We start from the raw sequence: 15,581 nt of genomic DNA, 5'->3' as shown, positions 1-15,581 counted from the left end.
CCTAAATGCAAAAGTAAACGCTGCAGGCTGCTTCTACATACTTGCTGACGAAACAACGGATGTTGCTTGAATCGAACAGCTTATACTACTGTTTGTGCAAGGTACCTAAACAAGGATGCCAACGACATCGAAGGAGTATTTTTAGGTTTTAGCACCGGAATAAAAGCCTTATTTCTTTCATTGCGGCTGCAGGTTCTATGTAAATGTGTACAAACTGCTACAGATTCTAATCACCCTTCCACAGACCACTGTCAGCGCAGAGAGAATAATTTTTAACATGAGATTACTAAAAAACTACTTGCGCTCTACAAAGTCTTCAGGAGCGCATGGCTAGGCTGGCGCTTCTATACGCCCACAGAGACGTCGGCATCAAAGTGCCCGAAGTCATTGAGCGCTTCGCTAGACCTCCCCGCCGAATGAAGTTTGTCATTTACATAGCAAAGCAGCAAAAATCAATGCAAGTAAAGAGTTCTGTTCCTTCAGGTTCATAAACTCGTAATTATGAGAACGTATGAGCGTTCATTAGCTTTTAAAACCGCAGAAATATTCAGCGTTTGTTCTAACAGTTAGCCTCGTGATCAAAATTATCATGCGAATACGAAAATTACGAGGACATCAATAACCAATTTTGACCGAATTTGCTCATTAAAAGCTAGGCCCACGCGGTGTTTCCCAAAAAACAAACTCTGATATTGGGTAGTTCTACTTGCCGCATCTGTGGCTTTCGTTTAGCCTTCCTTTTTAGCTACCTGCCTTTACTTCTTTTTGGAACCGAAGCAATACACTTCTTTAATTTTGGATGCAGAATATTTGTTACAGCTCTGCAGGCAGTTAAATTACACATTTTCGTACCGATTTCTGCATAATTCCTCTATTATTCTACCCATTTTGTGCTGTCGCCACCGCCGCATGGCCCAAGTACATATCACGATTTCTGCGAACATAGTTTTGTTCTTGCCTGGATCGTCTGTCTTTCTATGCGTAAAGTTTACTATCTGTGACTGCGCAACAGGTTTGTCTTATTTGACGCATTATATACAGGGACGTTTGCTGAAATACGTAGATTTATTGGAGGCTTATACGAATATTTAAATATCTTGTTGCGATGTTTAGTTTGAGTATACAAGCAGTGAACTTTGTTTCCTGCGACACTTCTTTGCCCTTTATCAAGTTGTGTCTTCGCATTTGTATCTTCAATTCTATCTTCGCATTTCTAACGTATATTTTGCAGAACTGCTTTTTATATGTACTCACTGTTGCGACTATAATCTCGGGGTAATTAAAATACACGATCGGTAACAGCTGCTCCTGCGCAATCTATTGCAACAAAGCAGAGCGTCATTGAGGTTTCTTCCTGGCTGTTGCGTATGTACAAAAATGTAAACAAGGTTCTTGAATGACAAACATTCAGCAAAATATTTGTCCTCAACATGTTCTTTTCATGGCCTTTACGTTTTATTGCGATAACAATTATATGGACACTCCAAAGCAGATTTCTGCCGTCGGCGTCGCCGTCGCCATCGCCATGAGGTTCCGTATGACGTCAACGGCGATGAAATTGTCGCCGCGCTCCGGACGCTGTATGCGCGAGTGAAGAGGCGCGAGGGACGCGTGCTTTCACGGGGAGCGAACGCACGTCGGAGAGCAAACACGCGTTCTGCGCCGTGCTCCCTGAAGGGCTGCAGAATTAAGCGTCTCTTTCCTACTTTCCATATATAGAGAGCAAACGCAACTTTTTCCGTCGCGCGAAAGGCTGTGGGGGGACAGGAGGGAGGGAGGGAGGGGAGGCGACGTTTAGCTGCGGCACCAAATACGTATTTGTATAAAAACGCCGCGCGCTTTTGGTGCGAACGCGGGCAAAACTCCGACGGCGTCGACAACAGTTCCAAGGTCGATTCACATAGGTCGCGAAGCCTAAGCTTCGGGCGAAAAGCGGTTCAGAACGAATTGTCACCGGCATCAGCAAGGGTGGTTATGGGAGCAGCGATTGAAGCGCCACTATGTTTGGAGGGAACAAACATTGAGAAAGAAAAAAAGCGTTTTATAAGTAAAGAGAGACACAGTTAGATTCATTCAACGTAAATAAAGTTCCTAATAAATTTTATATACGGATGGCGACAAAGGAAGAGACAATTCTGTTTTACGTGATCATTATCAATAAATACATTTTTTCAGCGCCCACCGTAAGAGCGCCCACTGATAGCGGCGGGCGTTGAAGCCGCTATCCCTTGAAATGCAATGCAGCCCTTGAACTGCGCAGAAAGGCGCGCTCGTAAAGTTAACCTGTTACAATACGCCCCCCACACATGTTGTGTTGTTTTGCTTGCCGACGTTTGTCTGAATTTGGTGACGCGGGTAGTCTCATTGGTTCTTAACCTATTCAGTCAAAAGCAGTAAGTTGCGACAACCAGATAATTGTTTAATTTAGTTGTTTTCGTGCGACAGCGCTGGCCGACGGGCTTGATGTCCGACGAAAGGACGAGCACTCTACGCCAAAAGCGTTCGCGGGCCTCCAAAGAAAGTATGTTCCGTGCCGCGATGCGATTTCGACACCCGTACGGCTGACCTTTTCCTGCATCGCTTTCCGCACTGAAAGCTCGCAACGCCCATCAAGTCGTATGGCGGGGCATTTGAATATACAGCAGTAGTGGCAGGCCTCCGAAAACAAATTTCGCGCCTTTGAGAACCAGATGACGTTACTTCTGTTTTTACCGGATATGACGTCACATTATTTTTTCTTCCGCTGGAAGTGTTCCCTCCTCCCATAGATGGCGCTAAGCCCCATGAACCGCCGATAAACCGCCATGTTTAGAACTTATGGGCTTCTATGGAAGCTTCGCTACCAGGTATATCTACCTTGACATTTCTGCGTGTTGCTGGTGCTGCTGCATGTGCTAGTTTATACAGCTGATAAAACTACTATCCTTACTCCGTATAGCTCTGTACTAATTTGCTATCGCGATTGGTGCTTCGCCTTTCGGGTGAAACTGCGACACATTTTTTTTAATATCAGCTGCATGCACTGAATTGCTGGTTTCGAACTGATATAGTTCTAAAGTTCGTGCGATATTTGCATATTTATTAAATAGACAAAAAAATGCGGCAGCATTGATATCAGTTATTTCTGCCACAATGTTTGGGACATACGAATATATTCTTTTATGATAAAAGACATTTTATGTCACAGTGCGTAGCTTTGAATAATTCGTTTGCAGCATCTCATATACAATGGCATTGGCAATGCAGGTATTATTCATGTATTTGATCCCTCGACAAATTCTGTAAGGAAGGAGGAAGGCCGCGATTATGAAGACCACAACTATGAAGCACTTAAAGGAACGGCATACCTCACATACACGTATGTATAGATCTGCTGCGTTCGTTGAAGAAGTGTGGTACCACATGGGGCACCCAGTTTTAATTGGTTGCAAACATGGCGAGACTGTCAAAAACCGTTTTCCTTGCCTGAATCGAGTTAGGAAATTTACAGGCTGCCCCAAAATGGGGCGTGTATATTGAATGACAGCTAGGAACTTCTTAAGCAGCACTTATTAATACCAGTGCGTTAATTCTCTCAGGAACTGCGCTTCTGCGCAAAAGCCGCGACTCTTCGGCAGCACAATCGTTCGGATTAACCGTCAGCACTGTTCACTGACATTTGAGACTTCAATAGTTCAGTTAATTATGCGTTACATTAGATCGGAAACGAATATTCGGCGTCGTACTATTAATTACACGTGCCTATGAGGGGCAGTTAGAATATTTGATATTTTGCTCTTACATATAGATCATGAATATATGTCCTATGTAGCCTTTGATTTAATTATCTTGAAATGCAATGACCATTCTTTGCGCCACGAAGTTAATAAACCTGGGTTATTTCACTCTAATATTGTTTTCTTCAATCACTGTCCCTCGTCAATATTCCACCAACAAGAAGCGCGCGGAAAATGACACGACATCAATAAAATTTTCTTACGCAGCTTCATGTTGCAGATTAAGGCTTATTACCTGTTACTTTTAGAAGACAATGTTAAAAACAGTAGTTCACCTGGCTAAAACTACGTTTGGTATCGGCCGACAAGAGTAATGGGCGCACCAATGCAACTAAAACATTAATAAAATTTACTGCACAGACGTTCTGCGAGAAAAGCTAAGCGTCCGCCAGCCTCCGCGTAGCGAACACACGGTCGCTAGCAGACGACGCGCTTGACAACGACAGCAAAATTGAAGACGTCGTGTTGTGTAATCTATACCTCAAATATATATGTGTGTGAAAATGGCGTAAACATAAATTCGCAGTTGAAATAAAGCTCTATTTGAACAGCGTACTATGCGCAATCGGCCTCGGCGCTCGCAGCGGAAGTACGTCGAATATGCCGCGGAGCGCGTCTCCGCCCCAATGGATGGATGGATGAGGCTGAACCCTTTAAATCGGGCGGTGGCATACGCCACCTAGCCATGACTATGAACATATTTTGTACTTTGTGGCGGGTGAAATTTCACCCCTGCCTTGATTTTATCCACCAATCAGATAACCTCTGTTTGGTTATTTTTACCCGCTTAAAGCCTATTTTGCCTTCACTGTCCCTAAACCCTAATGCTTTGAAAAAATCAGCCCCGTTGCTTTGCACTGTGGGGTTAAGCCCTTTACAGAAAAGTATAAGGTGTTCAGCCGTTTCCTCTTCTTCTCCACACGCACAGCACAACGTGTCTATACCTTGGCACTTGACTCGGTACATCTCAGTCCGCAATACTCCCGTCCTGGCTTCAAACAACAAAGAGCTTCCCCTAAAATTATCATAGATATTTTCTTTGGCAATTTCTTGCTTGAAAGTTCTGTATGTTCCCAGTGCTGATTTTGTCTGCATCCCTGTTTTCCACAGACCCCTCTCTGTTTCCTTAACCTTTTTCTTAACCGCTGTTTCCTGGTTTGCACCCTTCCTGCAGTCCAAATATTTGATTGACAGTTTTCTGGTCAGCTTCCTCCATTTTGTATCAACATTCCTCATGTACAAATAACTGAAAACTCTCCTTGCCCACCGCTTTTCTGCCATTTCTCTCAATCGCTCCTCAAATTCTATCTTGCTGCTGGCTTCCCTGCCCTCGAATGATGTCCATCCCATGTCACCCTGTACCCCCTGATTTGGTGTACTTCTGTGTGCTCCGAGAGCCAGTCTACCTACCCCTCGCTGCTTAACTTCCCACCTTGCTCGAACCTCTGATCTCATGCACAGGACCGCATTGCCGAAAGTCAAACTAGGGACTATCACCCGTTTCCAAATCCCTCTCACCACTTCGTACCTATTGAATTCCACAGTGCCCTATTTTTCATCACACCTGCATTTCTGCTACCTTTAGCCGTTACATATTTTTCATGTTCCGTTAGGTACTCAGCCCCATTGTTTATCCACACTCCAAGATATTTGTACTTATTCACCACCTCCAGCGTAACCTCCTGTATCCTATGCTCGCTGCCCTGATTATAATTAAAAATCATGACTGCCGATTTTTCTTTACTAAACTTCAAACCTAAGCTATCTCCTTCTTTACCACAGATGTCCATTAATCTCTGCAAGTCTTCCTTGCTGTCAGCCATAAGTACAATGTCATGCGCATACAGCAGTCCTGGTAATGACTGTTTAATCCATTCTCCTTGCTTGAAAAAGGAAAGGTTGAAGCCAAGTCCGCTCCTCTCTAATTTTTTCTCTAATCCTTGTAAATACAGCATGAACAGAGGTGACAGAGGGCACCCCTGCCTAAGCCCCTGCTGTATCTCTATAGGCCCAGATACCTTGTTTTCCCATTTTATAAGCACCTTGTTAGTTTTATAGATATGTTTTAAAAGATTACTTACTCCATCTTCCACATCTAGAGTGCCCAGTATGTCCCACGAATCTTTTTGGATTACACTGTCATACGCTTCTTTGATATCCAGAAATGCAAGCCATAGGGGCCTGTGTTCCTTTTCTGCTATTTCAATACACTGTGTCAATGAGAACAGATTATCTTCTAACCTTCTTCGTTTCTGGAACCCATTTTGTAGTTTCCCCAGCACATCCTCGCTCTCCACCGATGCCTGCAGTCTGCCCTTTATAATCTGCATCACCACCCTGTAAACCACTGACGTCACTGTTATGGGACGGTAGTTGTTTATGTCGGCTTTGTCCCCCTTTCCCTTATATATCATGCTCATCCTGCTCAGTCTCCACCCGTAGGGGGCTGTGCTACTAGGAACCCTCTTCTCTGCCCTTTCCCACTCGCTTTGTGCCAGTGGAGCCACTGCACTGACTAGTCCATCCTCACCTGATTGAGCACATGCTATGTTTCGTTCTTTAAATTTTTCTGTCATCATTGTTCTTATATGTTCCATTGCCTCATCTCCCTCTAGCCGAACACCTTGAGCTGTTACTATAAACCTCTGCTCTAGGCTAGTCTTATTACTCAAGGAGTTGAGATGTTTCCAAAATTTCTTCGCTGCTTTTCTATCCTTTTTGTTTACTTCTGACAAGCATTGGCTCCCCTTTCTTCTGATCTTCTCATTGATCAAATGGGATGCTTCCCTTCTACAGTTTAAAAAGTTATTCCATTTTCTGCCTACATCAGCTTCTGGTTCACCCCTCTGCTTTGAAACTCTGTGTTCCCTGGATGCTTCCTGACGTTTCTCTATGGCCTTCTTAACCTCCTCATCCCATCAGCTCTTGGGGTTAACGTCTTCTGTTCCCTTTTGTCATGACTCGTACCTTAGCAAGCTCTGGCTCAAATAGCCCTGTTAAATTTGCATATGTCCATTCTAGTTTTGTATCCTCTGAAATTACTTTCTCAATTTGCTGGGTTGCTATTTCAAGCTGCATTTCCGAGTAAAATATCCCACCTGGTTGTTCATCTTGCCTCCTACCTACTTTCATTTCCCTTCTAAAACTCACCTTAATACGTGTGTGATCACTACCTACACTTCTGGAGCCATATTCATCTATGTTCATTACATTTAGCCTATCGTGCATCCTATGTGACATTAGTGCATAATCTATCGTCGACTGCAGGCTCCCTACCTCCCATGTTATGTGCCCTTCACACTTCTCAGTACTGTTGCATACAACTAAGTCATGCATTTCACACATATCTAGCATCATTTTGCCTGTTGAGTCTGTGTACCCGTCCATGTCTTCTATGTGTGCGTTCATATCTCCAAGTATAGTAATCTCGCACCCTTCTCCTAGCTCATTATTGTCACTTGATATGCATTCCAGCATTTTTTTGTTTTCCTCTTTGGCATTTGCTCCTGTCCACAGCTATACAAAGCCAAGGAGTGTCTGCTCTCCTGCAACTTTCCCTTTTAGCCGTAAATGATCCTTGCATTCTTGTTTGACCCTTTGCCAATTCATACTTTTATGAATGAATGCACCAATTCCACCCCTTTTTCTGCTGCCCTCTGTTCTATTGCAATATTCTCCTGCATAGTCAGGATTACAGGGAGGTTGCTCCATGTCCCTAAGATGTGTCTCCACAAACCCGTATACCATCAGCTTTTCCTGCCTTAGTTGCTCGTTTATCTCCTCCCACTTCAGCCTATTCCTGCCACCTTGCATGTTAATGTACCCTATGTCAGAATGACCTTGCCCCTGGTGCTTACGTCCATTTCTTTTCCTACCGATTCTACGTTTCTTGAATCTTGGGGCCTCTCTGGGTCCGTCTTCGTCTACACTGGTGGTCTTAGGGCTCTGGGTCCCCCCAAAAAGCCGTAGCTTGGCGCCCTATCCTACTACCTACCCTCCCTCTCGTGGCACCACTGTAGTGAATGCCATCCTGTGCAAACGGGTGGGAGCCAGACTCGTACACTTCCCGGTTTACCTCCATTATGCCGTATCCAAGTGGTCGGCTCAGACCCCTAATGACCCGGTTAGCCTCAAGCACACTCCATTCCATCCCGCTAGCCGGGCCCCGGACCTCTGGAATTGTGCATATGGTCACATGCACGTTCGCAGAGGTTTCTCTAAGTTTACGCAACCCAACCCCTAACTGTCTGTTTAGGTTCTGGCTCCTTCCCTTCAGCACATCGTTGAGACCAGCATGAATAACGACCAGATGTTCATGCTCCATGTTGTCCCATACCACCTTCTGAGCTTTTGCCATTGCGTCAACCGTGCACTTCCCTGACTGGGCCTCCACCCTCACCCGCCCGTCTGCCTTCACTGTTGTAAGGACGCCCTCCTCAACCCTAGCTACGTTGGAGCCCCCCCCCCCCCCACTAGGACCCTTCGCTCTACACGTTTGCCTCCCGCCTGCGATTGTCGTCCTCCAGTTCGCGCTAGCTGGTTCTCCACCCGCCGTGCGCCACTGACACGTGACGATGTGCTCCCTGCCGTTCGTTCCTTCCCACCCGAAGCCTGCCGCACTACCTCGCTGTAGAGTTGTGGAACCGCCGTGTTGCCGCCGGCTCTCGCCTGCTGTTCAACGGCCCCTAGGCGTCCCTCCCTGCTCTCATGGCATGCCTCTGCCTGAGTCTCCGCGCTGTCCCCGCCGCCCGCCTGAGCTGACTCGGGATTACGCGCCGCCTGTGCCATTAGCGCCGCCACCCGCTCTTCCAGCACGGCCCGCTTTTTCCGTTCTTCTTGTAGCTCGCCAGCTATTCGCTTTACCAGGACGGCCTCGGCCCCCTCCCTGTGAAGCAACTCGCCGATCCGAGTTTCGAGCTCAATTCGCCGCTTTCGCTCCACCTTCAGCTCCCCTTTGAGCTCTTCCACACTAGCTGCCCATTCCCCTTCCATCCGCCGCCCAGCCCCTTTAAATCCTTCACACGACCTGCACGCGAAGCTAGCCTCCTCACCGTCGGCTAAACTGGTGAAGTGCGTCTCGTCCAAATAACACCAACGTTTGCACTCCTCGCACTGCACCAGCTCGTCATCATCCTTGTCCTTCCTAGCCTGCCGCACCATTGTCCGCCCGACCACCTAACGAGAAAGCCCACCAAAATACCTGAACAAAGCCCCACGGTAAGCCGTACGGCAATCTCGCTATCCGGCTACCTCCGCTAGCTTCTCTAACGCGGTTTAAAACTGCCGGTTTACACTGCTTTCACCATGCAACACGTGCGCCACAACCCGCTGCCAAAAAAAAACTATTCGTTACCTACTAACGTCCTACCAAAACAACCAAGAAACTAAAAAAGCATGAAAAACAATATATATAGATAGCTCGGGTACCCTAACACTTATATCAACCAAATAAAAATAAACAAAAATTGAACTTATTCATTGGTATGCTGCTCCTGCTGCGCTGAGCTCCACTCGGCCACGACCGTCCTGTTCGGCTTCACTCGAGAGAGTGAATCCAGTTCGCTCGCAGCACCCTCGCACAATTTTCCACACTCGGCGCCTCAGCGGGAGAGCGCCGTTCGGCCCACTCGGCCATTGCCTAGTACATTCTACTGTGATGCCATAATGGTAGAATAGGAGAGGTGGCCAAACAATATTAACTCTGTGGGCCAAACGGCACCACTTCGCCAATGCGCCACGCATTACGCGACGGCTCTTGAGTTGCCGCCGCTTTGCCTAAGGTGGCAGCAGGATTAGTCTGGGCTCATTTCTCCGCTCGACCGTACTTTAACGTACGTAGCCAGTGGGCGTAGCGAGCATTGAAGCTGCATTGAAGCGAAGCTTTACATGTCTAGAGGAAATCGTATATGGCTAGGCGAAATCACCTGTGTACAGAAAACTATCATCATCAGCATTGGCTCGAGCATCGTCGTCGTCTTCCGCAGCTGGCTGCGTTGCCGCTCATCGTTCCAGCGTAGAATTTCACTTGTCTTCTGTCGTCGTAATTGGGAGGCCGCGTTTACGAGGCTATGAGCCATTCAATGTCTTACGTAACGGAGAGATTTAATTTTGAAGCAGTTTCGAAGAATCACAAGCGGCAATAGCGGGCGAATGCTGCCTGTAGCGCACCCAGGATCTCTGCCGGGGGGGGGGGGGGGTTGACAGTTTGCCAATACCATCCAAACAGCACTAATTTCGACTTCTTCACGGGAAATTGTAAAAAAATGCGCTTTTTGCGAGTGTGCAGACGATTGCGCGTCGTACATCTTAGTTGGAGCACTCAAATGCGTAAGGAAAGAAAAGGGGTTAAACAAAAGGGGGGGGGGGTTAAGTCGGCCTTAGGGGGGGGGGGCTTACAACTCACAACCACCGAATCCCCCCCCTCCCCCCGTCGATGCGCCACTGAATGCTGCTTACCACGCCACCGAGCAAACTCGAGACATCGAACGCAAGCGACAACGGCGAATTGCGGGCATACCGTCAGTGACGTCGTTCTCTCAGTCGATCGTAGCCGATATTGTGTGCAACCTCATAATTGAGAAATACTTTGACGAACCCTGGAGATCAACCCAGTGATAAACACCGGGGCCGCACGTTTCAGCTCGGCAGGTTAACCATCTTTACGGCGTGGAAGGGCTGAACATTTTGTTTTTACGTCTAATTTTTGAGAAAGAGCTTCGCGTCCTAGTGCCGTACACCAGAGGGGTATTCAATAACACTGAATAGTTAGAGTCGCTTAAAAGGGACTTTTAGCGCGAATTTACGCTTGCAGCGTGACTTCAGACGCGTCGTTTACTCCTTGTTTATATTATTGTACTAATTCTTTCTTTTGCTGGATACAGATTGGTTCTGAGAACCATACATTGAATAATGCGTCATTGCGAATTGAATCACGGTTAAAACGAATATTATTTTGATATGTTCACGATCAATTAAGTAGATCTGTTTCTTCTTCCCCATTACAATATTAATAAAAAAGTCGTTATTAGCCAAGGTGACTGGGCATGTTGGTAAGTCATGAACACTTTATGCGCGCAAGACGAGAACAGAGAAAAGGCTAAGACACACGAGCGCAGACTTACAACAGTGTTTTATTCCGAAGCAAGCAACCACATATTAGCAAAATCTGTGACACATCACGTGTGTGCCGCCCGCTAACAATTGAGGAGGCACTATATATACCGAAATACACTTGGCCTTTCAGTAAGGCCATGTGTATTCCGGTATATAGCAAAAATCGTAATCAGTTAACCCGCAAAATCATAGAAGCGGAATTTTTTGACAGGTTTGGTGACGCCTGTGTGTCAAAACCGTCTATCGCCCTTTCTAGGAAGGAGCTATCTTTCTTGCGTAAAGATAAGAATTTTCTGCGAGCGGCGCACACTTGATGTTTCACAGATTTTGCTGTATATGTGTCTGCAGACACATATACAGCAAAATGGTTGAAATAAAACACACATGGAAATGAAAATGAATGAAATAAAACACAAATGGAAATGAAAATCTATGAATGAAAAAAAAAACTTGCCGTAGATGGGGAACGATCCCACGTCTTCGCATTACGCGTGCGATGCTCTTATCAATTGATTGGTATGCTCTTACCAATTGGTACAGCGCAAGATTGCTGAACATGACAGTAGACAGCTCTAATTGCTGACTGCTGACAGGCTAAACGGCCCCTAGCGGTTTTGGGCATACGTGTCCTCCATAGACAGGGAGGCGTCCACTCCGCAGATTCGTCATGAGGAAACTCAACTGCCCGTCACTGATCTTGGGACGTACCTCACGGAGCATATGCATAAACTATATCACCTTGAGCTTGAACAGCCTCACGCACACCTCCAAGAGGACTGACGAGTTGGGTGATTATTGCTCCAGTAACGAGCTTGTGAAATGGGAGGTACGTGTCACGCTGGCAATAGACAGGGCATTAACACATTAGAGTGCAGACAGCAAAGGGACTGGAAGGCATAACTGCCGATCTTTCTAAGCGGCTGGGAGACAAAGCACGGGATCACCTTGCTAAGATTTGTTTTGGCATCATGGCGGGCGACACAATTACTACAGACTGGCTGACTGGAAGAATGTGCCTCATCAAAAAGAAAGGTGGAGATGCTGGTCTTATATGTGATTACAGACCGTCGACAGTCAGAAGCATCATATACCGTATATTCGCATAAATTCTCAATATGTTAATGAGCGCATGGTCAGACAACAATGACGTGCTCATAAAAAAACAAAATGGGTTTCGAGCTGGCAGGTGTCTAGGTGACAATCTTTTTGTGCTGACTCAAACAGTGGAAGTAGCGCGCAAGGAGTCGGGAAGCCTCTATGGTTGCTTTCTGGGTGTATCAAAGGCATACGACAGTGTCCCCCACGGCCACCTGTTCTGCCGGATGGCAGACATCCGCATGCCTGAAGTATGGATTGGTCTATTACGCCAGCTGTACAAAAACAACACTGTCGTTGCACGCTTTGACGGAGCGCAGTCCCAACCAGTAATCGTGATGCGGGGAGTCAAGCAGGGCTGTCCAATGTCGCCGATGCTATAGAGTTATTATTTATTTATTTCATTACCTTCAGTGCCCGAAGGCGTCACAGAAGGGAGTGGGGAAAAATACATGATAGTTGTGATTGTTGGCGGCTAGTATACACAAAAATACTTGTAGACAGCGCAAGGTCGATCCACATAGGTCGCGAAGCTTCGGGCGAAAAGCGGTTCAGAACCAATTGTCACCAACATCAGCAAGGGTGGTTATGGGAGCAGCGATTGAAGCACGACTATGTTTGGAGGGAATAAACACTGGGAAAGAAAAAGGCGTTTTTTAATTAAAGCGACACGCAGTTATATTCATTAGATAAGAATAAAATTCCTAATCCATTTTACATACGCATGGCAAGAAGATACAACTCTATTTTACCTGATCCTTATTAATAAATACATTTTTTCATCGCCTACCGTGAGAGCGCCCATCGATAGCGGCGGGCGTTGACGCCGCTATCACTTGCAATGCAATGCAGCTATTGGGAGTGCGTGGGCACGCTCGTGAAGTTCACCTGTTACAATACGCCCCCCTCACATGTTGTGTTGTTTTGCATGTCGACGTTTGTCTGAAGTAGGTGACGCGGGTAGTTTTATTGTTTCTTAACCTGTACAGTCAAAAGCACTGAGTTGCGACCGTCAGATACTTGTTTACTTTATTTGTTTTCGTGCGACATCGCTGGCCGACGGGCTTGGCGTCCGACGAAAGGACGAGCACTCTACGCAATCTACGCCCAAAGCGTTCGTCGGCCTCCAAAGAAAGTATGTTCGGTGCAGCGATGCGATTGCGTCACCCGTACGGCTGACCTTTTCCTGCATCGCTTTCCGCGCTGAAAGCTCGGAACGCCCATCAAGTCGAATGGCGGGGCATTTGAATATACAGCTCTAATGACAGGCCTCTGAAAACATATTTCGCGCCTATGAGAACAAAATTACGTCACTTCTGTTTTTAACGCATATGACGTCAAATTATTTTTTCTTCCGCCGGAAGTGTTCCCTCCTCACACAGATGGCGCTAAGCCCCATGAACTGCCGATAAGCCGCCATGTTTTGAACGTATGGGCTTCTATGGAAGCTTCGCTACCAGTTTACATATACCTTGGACAGCGGATTAAAATGCAGAAACACTTGGAATTGTGACGCCGGAGGTGGGAAGGTGGTTCCATTTCTTCGATGTCTTTGGCAAGAATGAATCGGAGGATATGTTAGTATAGCAAAAAGGGATCTCAACTTTATGACGGTGATTATTACGACAAGGCAAATAAGATGGCTCATTATGAAGTTCATTTTTCAGATGTGGATTATGAAAAGTCTTATGAAATAAGGATAAACGAAACACTTTTCTGCGCAAAGAAAGGTTAGAAAGTTAAAAAATTTGTTTCATCGACGATACACTTGAAAAGCGAGAATAATTTGACAGGGCGAAACGCGCACTACGGTTTTGTACTGATTATAATTGGTTATTGAGACATTCTTTCCTGGGATCCCACAAAGCACATGTATATTCAAGCTTAGACCTTACAAGCGTTATGTATAATGGTAATTTAAGAGAAGATGGTGCCCTTGAAAAGTTGCGGTGTAAGAAACCTCACGTGCGATTAGCATTGTTAACAAAGTAGTTAACATGGCTTTGCCAAGAAAGTTAGCCTTCAGGTGAACACCTAAATACTTATACGTGGTAAGCTCGTCTAGTACAGAGCCATCAATGTGATAAAGAGGAGGGTTACAAGTAGAAGCTTTTCGGGAGATTCTGATTACTTCACACTTTTTAACTTTCAAATGCATTTTGGATACGTTGCACCAGTTAGTTAAAGCGTTGAGGTCAGATTGAAGTGCTGCAACATTAGTGTCAGATGATATTATGCGATAAATTACGCAGTCGTCAGCGTATAGCCTGGTGGATGATTGAACTGCATTAGCCAGGTGATTAATGTAGACTAAAAATAAAAGCGGTCTGAGGACAGAACCCTGCGGCACACCGGAAGTAACTGCACAGGAAGAGGAATCGAAATTGTTAGCTGTCACAAATTGCGTTCCGTTAGAAAGAAAATTTTTTATCCAGGCAAAAATGTTAGGATCGATGTTTAATTTGCTGAACTTTAAACGAAGTAGAGGGTGAGAGACAAGGTCAAACGCTTTCTGAAAATGCAAGAGTATAGAGTCGACAATTGTCGACTCTATACTCTTGCACTTAAGGGAACTTAACATCAATGCCGCAGATTGCGGAGACAGCAAGGAGTTGCGTGGGATCAGCGTCTGGGAGGCAGTCCACAGCGACTACGTTGCCGCGCAGGTTGGTGCGGACGCGCATGGCACCAGGCACTTTAAAAGCTGGGCTGCGATGGCATCTTTCGAGGCAGACATAAAATTTGCCGTTCTCGTTTTGGGCCTGTACAGTATTGTTTCAGGCAGGTTAGAAAAGCACTCATTGTCAAGAGGAGCGAAAGGTTCATTGGTGAAGCAAATTAGTTGCGTCTTACACGAAAATGATTTACGAAACTCCTGCTGTTTCGTCGTGAATAATGCATTAGACTCGAGGAAAATAACTAAACACGAGTAAATAATATGTTCTAATAGTTTGCAAGGAACACTAGTTATTGATATAGGTCTGTAATTATATGGTGAATTGACGTCACCATATTTGAAAAGTGGTGCCACCTTCCAATCGCGAGGTAACTGGGTAGAAGCGATGGACTGAAAAGTTCTGTAATATAATAGTACATTGCAGTGTTCTTCAAAAATTTTGAGTCGATACCACGCAGTAAGATAAACAGGAGCGCCGACTCCGCCGCCGCGCAACGCATTCGCTCGGGACAAACCGTGCAACGCAAATTATACATCGCGTAGCGCCATCTGTCGAGGCGCGTGGAAAACACTCAACAGCTTGCTTCCATGTGCGCATGCGCTGAGTGGCGGAGACCGGCGGCGATGGCGGCGCAGAACGGGCAGCGCGGCACCCGCAGAGCGTGTCGTCTGCTACAAACGTGGACCCTCGGCCGTCTCAATTTGACAGCAATGAAACACAAAAAATATATGCGCGCGAATAATAAAAGCGCAAATAAACACGCGGTAGCGCTTTTATGCACGTATACGAAACATTTTTAGATGTCTTTAGAGGGAACCGACGATAAATGATGCTGTACAAGAAGACACAACAGAAGTACTTGTTTTTCACTCCTCTACGTCTGCGCGGAAGCGAAGGTGGGAAATTTTTGTCTTCCTCG

Source organism: Dermacentor silvarum, chromosome 1, assembly GCF_013339745.2.
Source record: "Dermacentor silvarum isolate Dsil-2018 chromosome 1, BIME_Dsil_1.4, whole genome shotgun sequence".
NCBI lineage: Eukaryota > Metazoa > Arthropoda > Arachnida > Ixodida > Ixodidae > Dermacentor > Dermacentor silvarum.
This window is presented reverse-complemented; position numbering follows the sequence as displayed.